The sequence below is a fragment of the Vulpes lagopus genome, chromosome 24, assembly GCF_018345385.1.
Source record: "Vulpes lagopus strain Blue_001 chromosome 24, ASM1834538v1, whole genome shotgun sequence".
NCBI lineage: Eukaryota > Metazoa > Chordata > Mammalia > Carnivora > Canidae > Vulpes > Vulpes lagopus.
In genome coordinates, this window is record NC_054847.1 from 26,404,807 (window position 1) to 26,419,951 (window position 15,145).

General features: G+C 39.5%; 1 pseudogene; it reads left to right on the forward strand.

The window, feature by feature from the left end:
- Positions 1–14,351: 14,351 nt before the first annotated feature.
- On the forward strand, positions 14,352–14,816 carry LOC121481965 (annotated as a pseudogene).
- The last annotated feature ends 329 nt before the right edge of the window (positions 14,817–15,145 follow it).

Genomic DNA, 15,145 nt, shown 5'->3' on the forward strand with positions numbered 1-15,145 from the left:
ATGATGGGCCTCTATCTGACCGATGAACTGACACAGCCGATGAGCGCACCACTGTCAAACTGGCTGTCTTGGCCTGGCTTTGCCTATTCTGCCCACTATACTTATCCTTCTCAGGCCAACTTGAAGCTGGGCCTGGTGCAGAGACCATCAGTTGCTATCATTCCTTTACATCAGAAGAGGTTAGAAAGTGTGAATTGTGTTCAGATGGGATGAGTAAGTGGAAGGTGGCTAAATGCCTTCTAGGTGGAGATGGGTTGGATGGCCTATCAAAGGTATTAAGGGAATTAGCATTAGTGTTGGATTTATGCAGGACTTCTACATCTTCACATTCAGCATCATTCCCTCCTCCCTTTGCCCTTTTCCTGAGAAAACCAGCTGTCTCCAAAGAACTGCCATGTCTGAGTTCTTCCCAGTGCAGTGCTGCCTCCTGGCACTAATGAAAGGCGCACCCAACAGCCCTATGCAATGCCTTGCTCTGCGGGCTGGGAGCATATTTTGGGTGACTGTTCTCTGTTCTGTGCTTTGCCTTAAGGAGGGCTACAGAGCAAATTTATCTATGGTCTCAGAACCAGGAATAATTGTGTCCTCCTGAGCAAATGGCATGTTCTTTGTTTTAGGGACACTCTGATCCATGTAATGAATCACATTTCCCTCTTCATGTAGCCTGTCTGAAAGCTCAGATTCAAATTTATAGACTACTTTTGGCAAGTGTATAAGACTCCCTTGCAATGATTTTGTCTTTTAATTTCACTGTAATTTCCCTTAGACTCATTTTATTCACAAGTTTTAAATTTAATTTACCTTATTGTATCAAATGCATTCTGTTTTGTTTTTGTTTGTTTAATAAACTGATTTAAGTCCTTTTGGAAAAAAACTAAAAATAAAGATCAGCATATTCATTCAACACCTTTACTTTAGTTTTTTGATTTCCCAGGCCTTAGTTTATACCTTTTCTTCTTTAATCTCAACAGCAGTCTACTAATTTCTAGAAACATAATCCCTTCTGGATTAGTTTTTTGCCTTTTTTTTTAAATAGGAATTTCACCATTATATTAAAAGTAAGGTTAAAAAAAAGTTAGGTGTGGGGAGTACCTGGGTGGCTCAGTTGGTTGAGCGTTTGCCTCTGGCTTGGGTCATGGTCCTGGGATCCTGTGATCGACCTGCATCAGTTCTCTGCTAGGTGGAAACCTAATAACTAATGACTCACCCTTACCCTTACCCTCTGCCTGCCACTCTGCTTACTTGTGCTCTCTCTTTATCAAATTAATTAATTAGTTAATTAAAAAATAAAAGTAAGGTGTTAATAGCTGATTCCTACAGCTGCGACTTTCTAGTTATGTGAATATAAATTACTTAATCTTTTTCATTTATAAGAAGAGTAATATTATTTATATTTTGTGAAAGTTGTGAGGATTATATGATATACTATATGTAAATATGTAATAGCTTATTTGACACATAGTAGGCCTTTTGTTTAAAAGTCTTGTAAGTGGAAAGTGCACTGGATTTGCAGTGAAATCTCTCTTTCTTCACTCATTAGCTTATGACCTTGGGCAAATCATTTTACTTCTTTGGACCACATTTTTCTCATATGTAATTTTATGGCATGGCTGAGAGAGCCTTTAGGACTCTAGCTTTGCTATTCTTGGATTCTTAGGCTTGTCCTGAGTAACATGTGAGAGTGTGTCCTCACTCTGTTCACAGTAGGAATGGCATGAATAGATTCACTGGGGCATAGAGAGGTCTAGTGGGATGGGGATCCAGATCTGAAACAGGCAATGAAGAGGCCCATTGTGCTGGTCATTAATGTTCTTCACTGGTGTCGGTTATGGTATTTGCAAAGGTAGTAGCGTCTTCTGGAATACCCTGATTTGGTAGTGATTGTAGTCCTGAATTCAAATGGATTTCAAAAGATGTGCCATTGTGGATGCTGTTCTCTGTAGTGACTAGTTTATAAGTGACTGCTTGGTGAGTACTTGGACAGGTAGCAGTGGAACCAAGGGAGCCACTACTCTGGTCGATGACCGTGTTCATCAATGACCACATTTGGTTCAGTCGTGGAGTCAATCATAACAAGTGTCTGTATGCAAATATGATTTCTATTCAGGAACCATTGGGCAATAGGAGATCCCCAAAGCAAGAGGAAACTCATCAAGAAGATAAGTAAAAAAGAGTTTGTAATAGGTGTAGAAGAATAATCTACACTGAAATGAAGCTACACTCATAGCAATGCATCAAGATACAGGGTAGTTTTGTGGTTAAAGGCACAGCATTTTTCAGTGTGTGGTTTCAGCCAAGTTATTTAATCTCTCAAAGCCTCTGTTTCCTCATATGTTAGGGGGATAGTGATACTTACCTCATATGGTTGTTCTAAGGAGTTAATGTAAGTGCTGAGATATATTAGTTATAGGTAACTAGTCTTATTAAAACTATTAGTAGTTTTACACTGTGAACTGCAGTTTCACACTGGACTTTAAGGTTTTGCTACCCTAATCTAATAAAATATGTAGACTATAAGAATAAATGTTAAAACAAACCATTAGAGGAGCACCTGGAAGGCTCAGTCAGTTGAGCATCCAACTCTTGGTTTCAGCCTAGGTCATGATCCCGTAGGTTGTAGGATCAAGCCCTGCCTGGGGCTCCATGCTCAGTGGGGAGTCTACTTGAGGATTCTTTCCCTCTGCTACTCTCTCTACTCTCTCACTCTCTCTCTCTCTCTGTCTTTCTAAAATAAATAAATAAATCTTAAAGAATAACATTGGATGATCACATGGTTGGAGTAGAGTGCACATGCAGAGAAAAAAGTTCTAAAAGAAGTTTGAGTCAGTGCATCATGTCCATTAGTTTTTTATCCAATCATTTTATCCCTGGGATCTTACTTTTGAAAGGTAGCTATCTACTTGTGCTTTTGATTGATTTCATTCTTTGCATATGAAGTGAGATTATAAATTAAAGACACTAGTTTCTATAAACTTCCCTCATTACTTTGTAGTCCCATTTTGTCTACTTCTTGTGAAGTTTCTGTCTCCTTCCTTTCTGTGAGATACATTTAAATTTGCTCACCTTGTTCAAAGGCAAAGCATTATGACCCTGAATCCTGAAAAAAGGTTTACTTTATAACATAACTTTTAAAAAATGGTAAAAAAATTAACCAGTGTAAAATGTTAAAACAAGACACAGCCCCCGAAGACAGTGAGTGTTAAGATACTGTGGAATTATTATTACAAAAACAGAGAAACCACTGAAAACTAGTCTGGTTTGGGTTCAAGTATTTTTGTCTCGATGAGCCTCAACTTTTGCTTGGTCCACTGAAATTCACTGAATTCAGGGAAATTTTGAGATTTGAAATGGTAACAGTGTGTGGTAGTTACAGCCTCAGAACACAGCACCTGGGAGTGGTGGTTTTCTTGTGTTTCACTGTTTGAATCTTTCAGAAGAGAAGTGAAATTCTATAGTCCAAATTTCATTGATTTATTTAGTTTTGACCTACATTTTCATGAGCAATTTCTCCTATGTCAAGCCATATATTAGTCCATTTAGATTTGGAAACTGTACAGATGGGGCAGGCTGGGTGGCTCAGCGGTTTAGTGCCGCCTTCAGCCCAGGGCGTGATCCTGGAGACCCTGGATGAGTCCCACGTCAGGCTCCCTGCATGGAGCCTGCTTCTCCCTCTGCCTGTGTCTCTGCCTCTCTCTCTCTCTCTCCCTGTGTCTTTCATGAATAAATAAATAATCTCAAAAAAAATTGTATAGATAATTTTGTAGGCAGTATTTTCATAGAAAAGAAATTAGGACTGAAACCCAAGATCCTAGCTGCCTAACAGTTAAAAAATCAGGATATCTTTAATTAATTCAGTTTTCAAGATGCTCTGTAGTTATTTGTTTATTATTGAATGAATGCCTTAGTTTTTTTCAAACGGTTTTACAATATTATTTTTTTAATTTAAACATTTTTAAAATTATGCTAAGAAAGTAACATGAAATTTGTCACCTTAACCATTTTGAGTTAACTGCAGTTCTGCAGTGTTAAGTAGATTCACATTGTTGTGCAACAGAACTCCAGAACTTTCTCATCTTGCAAAACTGAAACTGTATACTCATTAAACAAGAACTCTCCATTTTCTCCTCCCCCACACCCTGCCAAATTCAGCTTTTAAGTGAGGTATGTATATGTTTTGTGGTTACAATTTGATGAGACCAGAGGTCATTTAGGTGGATTGCAAACTATAGGGTATAGTGCTTTTACTTGAAAGTTTGGACAAATGGCAGGAAATGAATGTTCATAGTTACCACTTTTATTAGTTGAACTGTAGGATACTACCTAATGGCACATATGAAGTACTTGAAAAGGACCGTTTTTAAGGCAAGAGAATATGGGTGGCTGCACTCCTCTACTACTACTTTGGCCATCATTCATAATTTTAAGTAGTAAAGATTACAATCAAAATAAAAACCCAAACTGGAATAAGTCAGAAAATCCTGATAATGAAGGAGGGTAACTTTTGAAATATAAAAATAATTGAGAAGTTTGTGCTATTATTTTCTGTTGAGATCTCTAGAAAGGCAAACGTTCATTTTAATATTGTGGTTTTGTTAAGGTACTACCAGCATGCCAAGGAATATGTTAACAGGTCCTGAGCTATCCCCCTTCCTGGACTTTTCAAAGCTAGGCCTAAGGAGTCTGTTGTGGCCATAGTACAGGGCAAAATCTAGAAGAAGGGGATGCTGGGATGTGGGTAGTTATCTCAGAGCCCTCATTTGCTTAACTGAATATTTATTTATTTATTTATTCATTCATTCATTCATTCATTCATTCATTCATTCATTTATTTATTTATTTGAACCATTTTTTAAATGCTCAGCGTCCTGGTTGGGAAATGAATCTGATGGAAGAGGCTTAAGTGCCAGAGAGAGTGAGGCCCTGACATCCTGGTGCAGTTCTCCTCTACTTCTTTAAAAAGTCAAGGTGATGAGATGTCATCTTATTGGCTATCTACTGGCATCATCTTCATAGCCTCCATGCTCTAATACAATGGGCAAAAATATGGCAAGATGGTGATGATGATGATGGTGTTGATGTGATGGTGATCCTCAGAATAGTGGTCACCCAAACTCATGGATGCTCTATTCCTTTTTTTTTTTTTTTAAGATTTCATTTATTTATTCATGAGAGACACAGAGAGAGGCAGAGACAGAGGTAGAGGCAGAAGCAGGCTCCCTGTGGGGAGCCCAATGCTGGACTCGATCCCAGGACCCCGGGATCACGACCTGAGTCGAAGGCAGACACTCAACCACTGAGCCACCCAGGTGCCCCATGGATGCTCTAGTCTTACCTCAGGTATCTTGCCCAATATGTCTCAGATTTTGGAAACTCAGTGTTTGATGATATCCCCTAAACCTCTAAAGGATTAAATTTACAGATCTCATGACCCAGAGTTGTTTAAGATTTGGTTCTAGTGTGTTTCAGGTACATTTTACATTAAATAAGTTTTTCTGTGTCAGTTTGGGAACTTAATTATCATTTATAAACTTGTTTCCTCGCTAAAAATGTATTTGGAGTCCAAAACAAATAAATTAAAAATTTTAAGGAAAAGACCCTTTTTAAGTAGGAAATTGTTTCAATTTGTTCTTGCAATTCTATATCAGCATTTAGTATTTTAATTTGGCTTTGGAATGAAAGCTATAGCTTAATTTTGATAATGGAGGGGGAATAGTAGGGTAGCTAAAAAATGAACAATATTACATATATTAAGTTCTTGATACATATTGGTGGAATTAATTAAATACACAATCATTTATATTTAGTCATTTGACTTTGAAATATAGGGTAAGTGTTTTTAAACTTCAACTGAATTTTATAATGATACTTTTTAAATTTTTATATTAATGTGAATTTTCACATCTCTGGACTCACATGTTTTGCCTACTTTGGCCTTTTTTTCTATTTGGCCACTACTTATTCTGAGGAGTGGGGAGAGTTAACCTAAAATTATAAATATGCTTCAAGCAATCTACAAATCCAAGCACAGATAATGAAGTATAGCTGGTGTTAATACTAGTTAGGTAGTGATAAGCCACAGGAAAATGTGATAGAGAGGAACAAGGGGTTATAGTGAGACACTTAACCAAGTCTGGATTGCCAATATGCTATTGAGAGTGGTTTTTTTGTTTGTTTGTTTGTTTTGTTTTGTTTAAATTTTACGGTTCTTCCTGTGGTGGATTATATAGAGATAACCCCAGTAGCAATGATAGCATATTGGCATATGAAGGAAAACTATATGTTAGATCTCTTACCTCATTCCTTGCTTGATTTGACCAGCTGATGTGGCCTCCAAGCCTGGGTTTTTTTCCTTTCTCAAAGTCCCATTTGATTCTTTCTCTCTCTTGGTTGGTGGGGATAGCCTTTATGGTTAGAGGAGGACCCTAAGGAGGTTTAAGGCAAGAGAATATGGGTGGCTGCACTCCTCTACTATGACTGACACCAGAGTTAATACAGCGAGTGCACTCTTTCACCCAAATGATCATCTCTACCTTGGGGACCCTAAACAATGTGGAAAGTACCCAGGTTAGAACCCTAGAGTCCTTGTGGATAGGTGTAAGGACACTATAATAATGTCATCGGTATTTACCATTAATTGAATATTTTTCATGTGCCAGGTGCTATATGCATCATCTTGTTCAGTCCTCACCAAACCTTATAAGGTAAATCTTTTGATTAATCCATTTCAAGATTAAAAAAAAAAAAACACACAGAGATTTAGAGAAAAACATGTTCCTCAAGCTTATGCAGCTGGTAAAATAGACCTGGAGCTCGAAGATTGTCAGACCCTAAAACAAATATGTTAATTATTTTACTAGTGCTTGCTACCATGGTGGTGGGGATTTAGGACAGACATGGTTATGCTGTTCTTTGGGTGACCATTTTGCCTAATTATTGCCAATTAGTTAAATTTAAAGTTTGTTTCTCATTTGTTCTCCTTCCCTCTTCTTTCTCACCTCTGGTCATTTTCTTCCCACTCCTGATACCACTCCCGAATTGGTAGCAACTATCCCCTCACTGTGTCCTATTTTCCTAAGCCATGATTCCTGCCCATTCTCTGCTCTCACCACAAAACCTGGATTAATTAGGACCAAGGAGCCAAAAGTATGGTGCCAGTCAGTTCCTCTTTCTATGTGCTTTGGCCCAGCTCGCAGGATGAATTTAGATTAGGCGTACTCAAGGATATCCATGAGTAATAACTACAAGCTTTGTCATAGATAACTGTATCGGGTGTGTTTAAATGTACAACTCTGTTTTTCTATTATTATGTGATATTTCACGTTGACTTGTCAAACTGAAAAATACCCATATTGATTTTGCAGAAAGCCTCACATGTGAGATAAATGCACTCAAAGACTCCTCACAAGTAGCTCTTTGGAGCTTCAGATGTGAAATGGATCATTCCTCAATCTGTAATAGACCCTTCTGTGAAGCTCTTCAATCAAACCTGAGAATTCAAGGTGAAATTGAGGGGAGGATGGGAAACCCCTACAGGGGGATTTGAGTGGACTAGCTGAGAAAGGAACCCGGGGTATTTGCTGCATCTTTTTTCCCTTTTTTTTCTTGAGCGCAGGAAGGCTGTCAATCAACCTGTGACCTTACGAGCTGTATGTATGCGTGTAATACCTGGGTGCAAGGAGGTGAGCTGTAGAGGTGCTCATAGAGGTGCTGTCATGGGTGTCTTTGATTTCTTTCCATTTGTCATTTTTTTTTCCCTGACAGTTTCCAGGGTATTTTTAAACTGGCTATTTTATACAGATTTATTGTATAGAGTTTCTCTTTCCACCAAATCATTTATAATTGTTCTATTTGATAGAGTGATCTTTGTGTCTTTTGAGAAGAGCACAGATAATCTTTTTAAAAAGCCAATGACATATGTAATAACTACTTTAGGTAGAAAGAATGGTCATATTTTGTTAAGTAGTGATCCTTACTGGTAAGTGCATCTTATTTAAGAATCATGTTTGTAGATCATGCAATGACTTTTAATTAGTTTGTTCCCAGTAAAGCAGTATAAGAGTTACCCCTAGTAAGGAAAACAGCATCTTCTGAAATTAGTTTTGGTGTCACATTTTTTTTATTTATTCGGGGGGCACATTTTCAGTTGGACATTTCTAGGTTAATTAAAAAAAAAACAAACTCAAGAATCTTCAATGGGCTATTTAGTTGGAGGAGCAGTGAATCCTGACATCAAACTAAGTAATAAAAACTATGCTTTGGAATTTGTGCTCCAACACAGAATATGTTTGATAATAGTTTTTGATGCTCAAGCGGCTACGAAATGATCGCTATCCCCTCACTGTGTCATAGTTTTCCTAAGCCATGGAAACGGTGTTGTTTGTAAAGCTCGCATATTAGTATAATCTTAAGAGCATATTAATTGCCCGGGAGGTTTATGTATTTGTTCTGCACATGTGATTAAAGATCACGGCAGCTTATACAGCATAATTTTAGAGATGGAGAAAATGACTATTGTAATACTTGCTACTCTCAGTTTCCTCTACAGCAATGCCCTTACACCTTTCTTTTTCAGGCATTTTGTAGCATCCTAAACAGAAGGATATTGAAGGGAGCTGATTCTGCTTTGATCCTTGTGCTTGTTGTCAAAGCGCTTGGGATTGAAGAGACTGTTGGCTACAATTGACTGTGACAATTAGGAGATGATCAGAGCCCTAGAGTGGAGCACTTAAAGGGTAATTTACATGTCAGTTTGTCGAATAAAAAAAAAAAAAAGATATTCAGCTAAGATTTTTTTTTTTTCCCTCAGAGCCTTGTAAACTGCAATTTGTGCTCTGGTAAGAAAAACCTGGCAGAGGAGTTAGGATAGCCATTACCATTTGAAAAGAAGCAATCATAAGGCCGCTGCTGAGCCCTTTGTCCACTAAAAATGCTGATTTGCAGGCAGTGAGTGAAAAAGTGGAACCATCACTAAATAAAACCTTGAGCTAGGTAAAAACCCCCCTGGCCCCCACCCCTGCTGGCTTTTTCATGTTGGTTAAAGGTGCTTTTTTTTTTTTTTTTTTTAAAAAAAAAAAAAAAAAAGGATCTTAAATCCGATACTTACTATCCTTATAACATTGTTATTGGTCCTGAATGTCCTTTCCTAAGAAAATAATAATAAAGGATGCACGGAGGAGGTGGCAGGTGGAAGGCAGTGGAGCACAGGCCAGCGCGGGGTTGGAGGGCCACGCTGGCCATCACCTCCATCCCTTTGTATGCTGCACGGTCCCCCCCCCCCATCCTTTACACGCTCTTTCCCCCAAAGGTAGCAGCGAGCCCCTCAGTTTTCTCCTGTTTATTCCTACTCTGATTTTAAAGTGGGAACTGGATTTCTAACCTTCACTTGCTTAGCCTGTTTGGGGCCACTTGGCTAAAAAGGAAATGCACCTTCAGTCATGACCTGCTCTTCGCAGGTGGTCATCTCTGTACTTCTCTGTTGGGTAATCCATACGCAGAAGTAAAAAAAAAAAATAGCTAGAAAGTGAAAAGAGGATAATTGCCAGTAAATATATGGCGAAGGCAGTCACACGTCATCTATTTAATTGTCAAATTGAATAAGAAGAATCAGTTATTTCAGGAATTTTTGAGTCTCACCCCAGAAATCACTAATGATGGTAATATCATCATAATAGTAACGAAATACATGTAGTTGCAAGCTTTTCAACTGGAAAGTTATCCATATAAGGATTTAATGCATCCACACAACGGTGTCTGGACAGGACATACTCAGATCTGGTGTATTTAATTCAGAGACACATTATTAACTTTCAATAGAATTTCAAATTTTACTTTTATTTACTTATATACTTTTAAAGATTTTATTTGTTTATTCGTGAGAGACACAGAGACACAGGCAGAGGGAGAAGCAGGCTCTGTGTGGGGAGCTCGATGTGGGACTTGATCCCAGGACCCCGGGGTCACGACCAGAGCCAAAGGCGGGCGCCCAACCACTGAGCTGCCCAGGATACATTTTATATTCCATTTTTTGGATGCTTGGCTATGGTGATGGGCATCTGCAGAAGGTTAGAAACGTCTTCATCCTAAAGCACCAGGCCTTATTGATGAGAGCTAAGAGCACACATGGCCTTCAAAAGCCAGATCTTCTGAGGGCACATTGCTGTTCCTCAAGCTCTTCTGGATACTGGATAGTGGGTGTTGGTTTTTTTTTTAATTTTTTATTGGTGTTCAATTTGCCAACATATAGAATAACACCCAGTGCTCATCCCATCAAGTGCCCCCCTCAGTGCCCGTCACCCAGTCACCCCCACCCCCTGCCCACCTCCCCTTCCACCACCCCTAGTTCGTTTCCCAGAGTTGGGAGTCTCTCACGTTCTGTCTCCCTTTCTGATATTTCCCACTCATTTTCTCTCCTTTCCCCTTTGTTCCCTTTCACTATTTTTTATATTTCCCAAATGAATGAGACCATATAATGTTTGTCCTTCTCCGATTGACTTACTTCACTCAGCATAATACCCTCCAGTTCCATCCACGTTGAAGCAAATGGTGGGTATTTGGTGTTTCTAATGGCTGAGGAATATTCCATTGTGTACATGGACCACATCTTCTTTATCCATTCATCTTTCGATGGTGGGTGTCGGGTTTTAAGGCCACCTTTCCATCAAAGACATGAACCTTCCACAGATAAAAAGGGCTTTATTTCTCGTCATTTTACGTCTGATACCTTAACAACCATAACATTTTTTTTCCTCTCCAAGGGATGTCTTACAAAAGGACTTGCATTGGAGGTTTCTGAAAAATCACAATAGTCCACGTGGAGCTGATTGAGAGAAGTCAGTAATTCACAGATACTGGCGCCACGTCTGACCGCTTGGCAGGAAGGCCCTGAACTCCTTTATAAAGTTTTTTAATTCTAGTTTTCCTTGTGTGCACGCCCCCCTTGCAAAGAAGAACACACAAGTAAGGGGGAAAAAAAGAAGAATGAATAGGTTAGCAAGTGCAAAGAGGATAATGAGAGAGGGAGTCAGAGAAGGCCTGGGCGTCCCTAGCGAGCGTCTGCAGAACCAGGCAATGGTAAATCTGTATCAAAAATCAGGCACAGCAGGAGGTGTTCGTCTCCCAGGTAATGGGTAAATGATGAGCAGATGAGCCATCCTTGTATCGATTTAAGCATTTTGTTCCAGCCAGTCACAATTAACTTTGATTTGTTTTTACTTTCCTCTTATAGGTTTGCATTTAAAACACTCTTGGAGCACTAATTGTATAAAATTCTGGTAACTGCACATTCTCTTTTTAGAGAGGTAATGAGCGAATGAATGAAAAGGCAGGGATTATTTGCCATTCTAAGAGCAGGGATTGTCAGAACATTTCTACTTGACTGAAATTGTTTTGGAAGGTGAGCTGGAACAAGAATCTTGCAACTAAAATGAAGTGACTCTGCATGTGGTTTTGGGATGTTTCTCTTCATCAAAGAATTCTGCAGACCCGCTCTGGGACTTAGAAGTTGACTTAGATTTTTATTTATGAGAGATTATTTAGGTGAATCCCATGAAAACATTGTAGGGTACCCATATTTGACTCTTACCAAGTAGGAGTCTTTTGAAGGCTCATTTGGAATTATTTGAAAAGAGTTTTCCTATTATTATCACACTGTTCTTTCAATATGCAAATTGCCGTGTTGTGACAAAATAAATTATTGAAATGCTTTGAAAAGTTTTTAGAAATGTGCCCAAGGAAACAATATGTAAATTGTTAAAAAATTCACACATCAATTTATTGAAATGTTGCTACTACTGAAAAGTCCAGAGACCTTTAGCACAACAATTCCAGAACATTTACAGTCTTGTTTTCATGAGTAGCTCTCTCTTTGTAGTTATTTGGAGGTGGCAGCAGAATTGCCAGATACAGCAAATAAAAATAAACAATTCCTAGTTAAATTTGAATTTCTGATTCATAATGAATATTTTTTCATATAGGGATGTCCCATACAATGTTCACATTTTATCAGGGAACCCTAGGTGGCACTCTGATTGGATAGAAATTGCAACCATGCATGGAATGGACAATCTAATTATTTATAAATTATAAATTGTCACTTATAAATCATTTTACCTTTCACTGTCAGATTAGATAGGCCAACGAGCTTGCCCCCTTCAAACAGAAACCAAAAGGCTTTTTAACTCATTAATGCTGAGTTTAATTTCCTCCATCACGTTCCCTGCACAAGCTGTGACTCGTCATTTCAAGTATATAGTAATTTCTGCCTGACTAATATGATGGAGACTTCAGAGAAGGTGGCTGAGCAGTCTGTCTGGCTTACCCACACTGATCAAGCTCTGACTGGAGTGGTTCCTGGCTATGGGGACAGAGAGCCAGATGGTGCAGTGAGAATATATTATCTCCGTGAAGCCACATCTTTCCTTTTGGCAGTACTATGACTACTCAGGTAACCAAGTTCGAAACCCCAATAATTCTGATCCAGGTAGGATCTTCTGGGAAAGGAAAGATCCTGTGTCCCTATACTTTTATTTTATTGCATTTAACTTTGTTCCCTATAATCTAGTTGCCATGAAAGAAGCTAAGCTAGAACCTAAGAGAAAACCATATCTGGTTTATCTTTGAAACCAGCATTCAACTCTGTCCATAGTCAGTTTGAGCTGCTATCACAAAATATCATAGACTGGTTTATAAACAACAGAAATGCATTTCTCACAGTCCTGGAAGCTGGGAGTCTGAGATCAGAGCGCCGACATGGCCGGGTTGTAGTGGGAGCCCTCTTTCATGCTTGCAAATGGCCATCTTCTTGTCTCTTCATATGGTGGAGAGCCGGGAACTCCGAGCTCTTCAGTCCCTGATAAGGGCACTAATCCCATTCGGGGGCACTCTATCCTCATGACCCAATTGTCATGTCCCAAAGGCCCCCCCCCTCCTAATACTGTCACATTAAAGACTGGGGTCTTGACATCTGAATTTGGGGGTAGGGGTAAGGGTAGGGTATGCAAACATTCAGGCCGCAACAATTTTTCCCTGTCTTGGTGCTTTCAATGGTCTGTCAGAAAGACTCTTTGTGCAGAAAAGTTTGGAGTCTTGCTTCTTATCCTCTAAACCCCCTTCTGATTTTGGTTGTAGCTTCAGTGGATGGTTCTTCACAAGCTGAGTCCTCCAGAACATTGTTTGAGTCTTCCTAATTTCTGCCTTTTCCAGAAGTGCAGAAGCCTTCTCAGTGCTTGCTCAAGTCTGGCATGGAACCGTGGGAGATAGTTGGTCTCCTCAAGGGCAGCCCTCAATCCACAGGAGGCAGGAGCTTGTGGACAAACTTCTCAGCCCCCTCCCTTTTAGCTGGGCAGTTCTGCGAAGCACTCCACATGCTTATGTAGGGATCTTGTCTTATGCGGGCATCTTATGTCCATTATTCGGATTTTCCACCAACCCTACTTCATTCTGTACATTTTCTTGAACCTATTTCTCGGGATAACAAACATGCATCCAGTTCAGGCTCCATTTCAGGGCAACCCCAACTAAGATAAGACATCCCTGATGCAATCTTCTTCTCAGCACTATGGCCCTCTTCTTGCTCTGGGTCAAGATACTTTGCTTCCTTTGGTTTCATCAAAGTTTACTTCCCTCATTACCGGAGGAAGATAGTTTTGCCCTACTATGCCCTGTTCCTACTAGGAAAACTGAGTCATGCTATTTAACAGGCACATCATGCACATTCACTTCACCCAGACTCTATTACAGTGAAAGCCACTTTTTATTGGACATGCACTCCATGTGAGGGCAGACACTCGGGGATCCATGAATAATGTTTCGTTTGGTCCTCAGCATATCACCAAAAAAGATTCAGTATTTCTGTTTCACAGATGAAAAAACTGAGGCTCAGAAAGATGAAGAGATTTCTTTTGAGACCACAAAGCTAGTGACTGGTAGTGCAAGCATTGTGTTCTGACCTGACTCCAAAGCCCATTTTTAAAATTATTCTATAGAACCCACCATATAAAGCTCTTAGAAATTAAAATTTCTTTATCAGATACTAATGTGAACAGCTAAAGAGATGATTGGGTAGGGAGTAGGGACAAGGATTGGTTTACATCAAATAAGGGAAATATTTTTATTTTAAAAAAGCTTTTGCTCTTGGGTGCCTGGATGGCTCAGTCGGTTAAGCCTCTGACTCTTGTTTTTGGCTCCGGTTGTGATCTTGGGGTTGTGAGACCAAGTCCCACATTGGGCTATGCACTCAGCATGGAGTCTACTTAATACTTTTTCTCCCTTTCCTTCTGCCCCACTCGTCTCAAATAAATAATTTTTTTTTTTAAGGCTCCTGTTCTTTCCCTCAGGCCTGTGATGCCAGCAAGATGGGAGAGTGTAGTGGTCTTCACCCTGCCAGGAAGCTCTGTCACTACTGATGAGATTAGAAGTGGCGTGATGATCAGTATAAAAAAGCCCATTTGGGCACAGCCCTGAAGGCCAACTCTCTTGGAGGTACTTCCCATTGCAAAGGGAATTATACTGGAAAATTATTCTGGAAGAAGTAAGGGTTGAAGCCAAACAGTCAAATTCATCTATCAGAAAGTGTGTTAGGGTCCAGCCTATCAAGAACAGCAATACACAAACAACAACAACAAAAGAGCTTTTTTCTTGAATGATGGTTGCTTGAATTCTTGAATTTTATTGAGGAAAATAGGGAGTTCTGGTTACTAGATTTGGTCACAAAGGTCATGCTTTTGGTGACATTCCTGTAGTCTGCTTTATGGTTAGGTAGTCAATCTTGCTCTCTTTTGGCCTTATATGAAGGCAAGAAGGAAAGACCGAGATCATAGGTTTTTTTTAAAAAAAATTAATTTGTTAGATTTTATTATTTATTTATTTATTTATTTACTTATTTATTTGAGAGAGAGAGGAGGGAGAGGGAGTAGATTCTGTGCTGCGTGGGGAGACAAACAGGGGGCTTGATTCCACGACCCTCACATCTTAATCTGAGCTGAAATCAAGAGTTGGGATACTTAACTGACTGAGTCATGAGCCACTCAGATGCCCCTTAAGATCAGAAGTTTTGGGGAACCCCGGGTGGCTTTAGCGCTGCCTTCAGCCCAGGGCATGATCCTGGAGACCTGGGATCGAGTCCCACATCAGGCTCCCTGCATGGAGC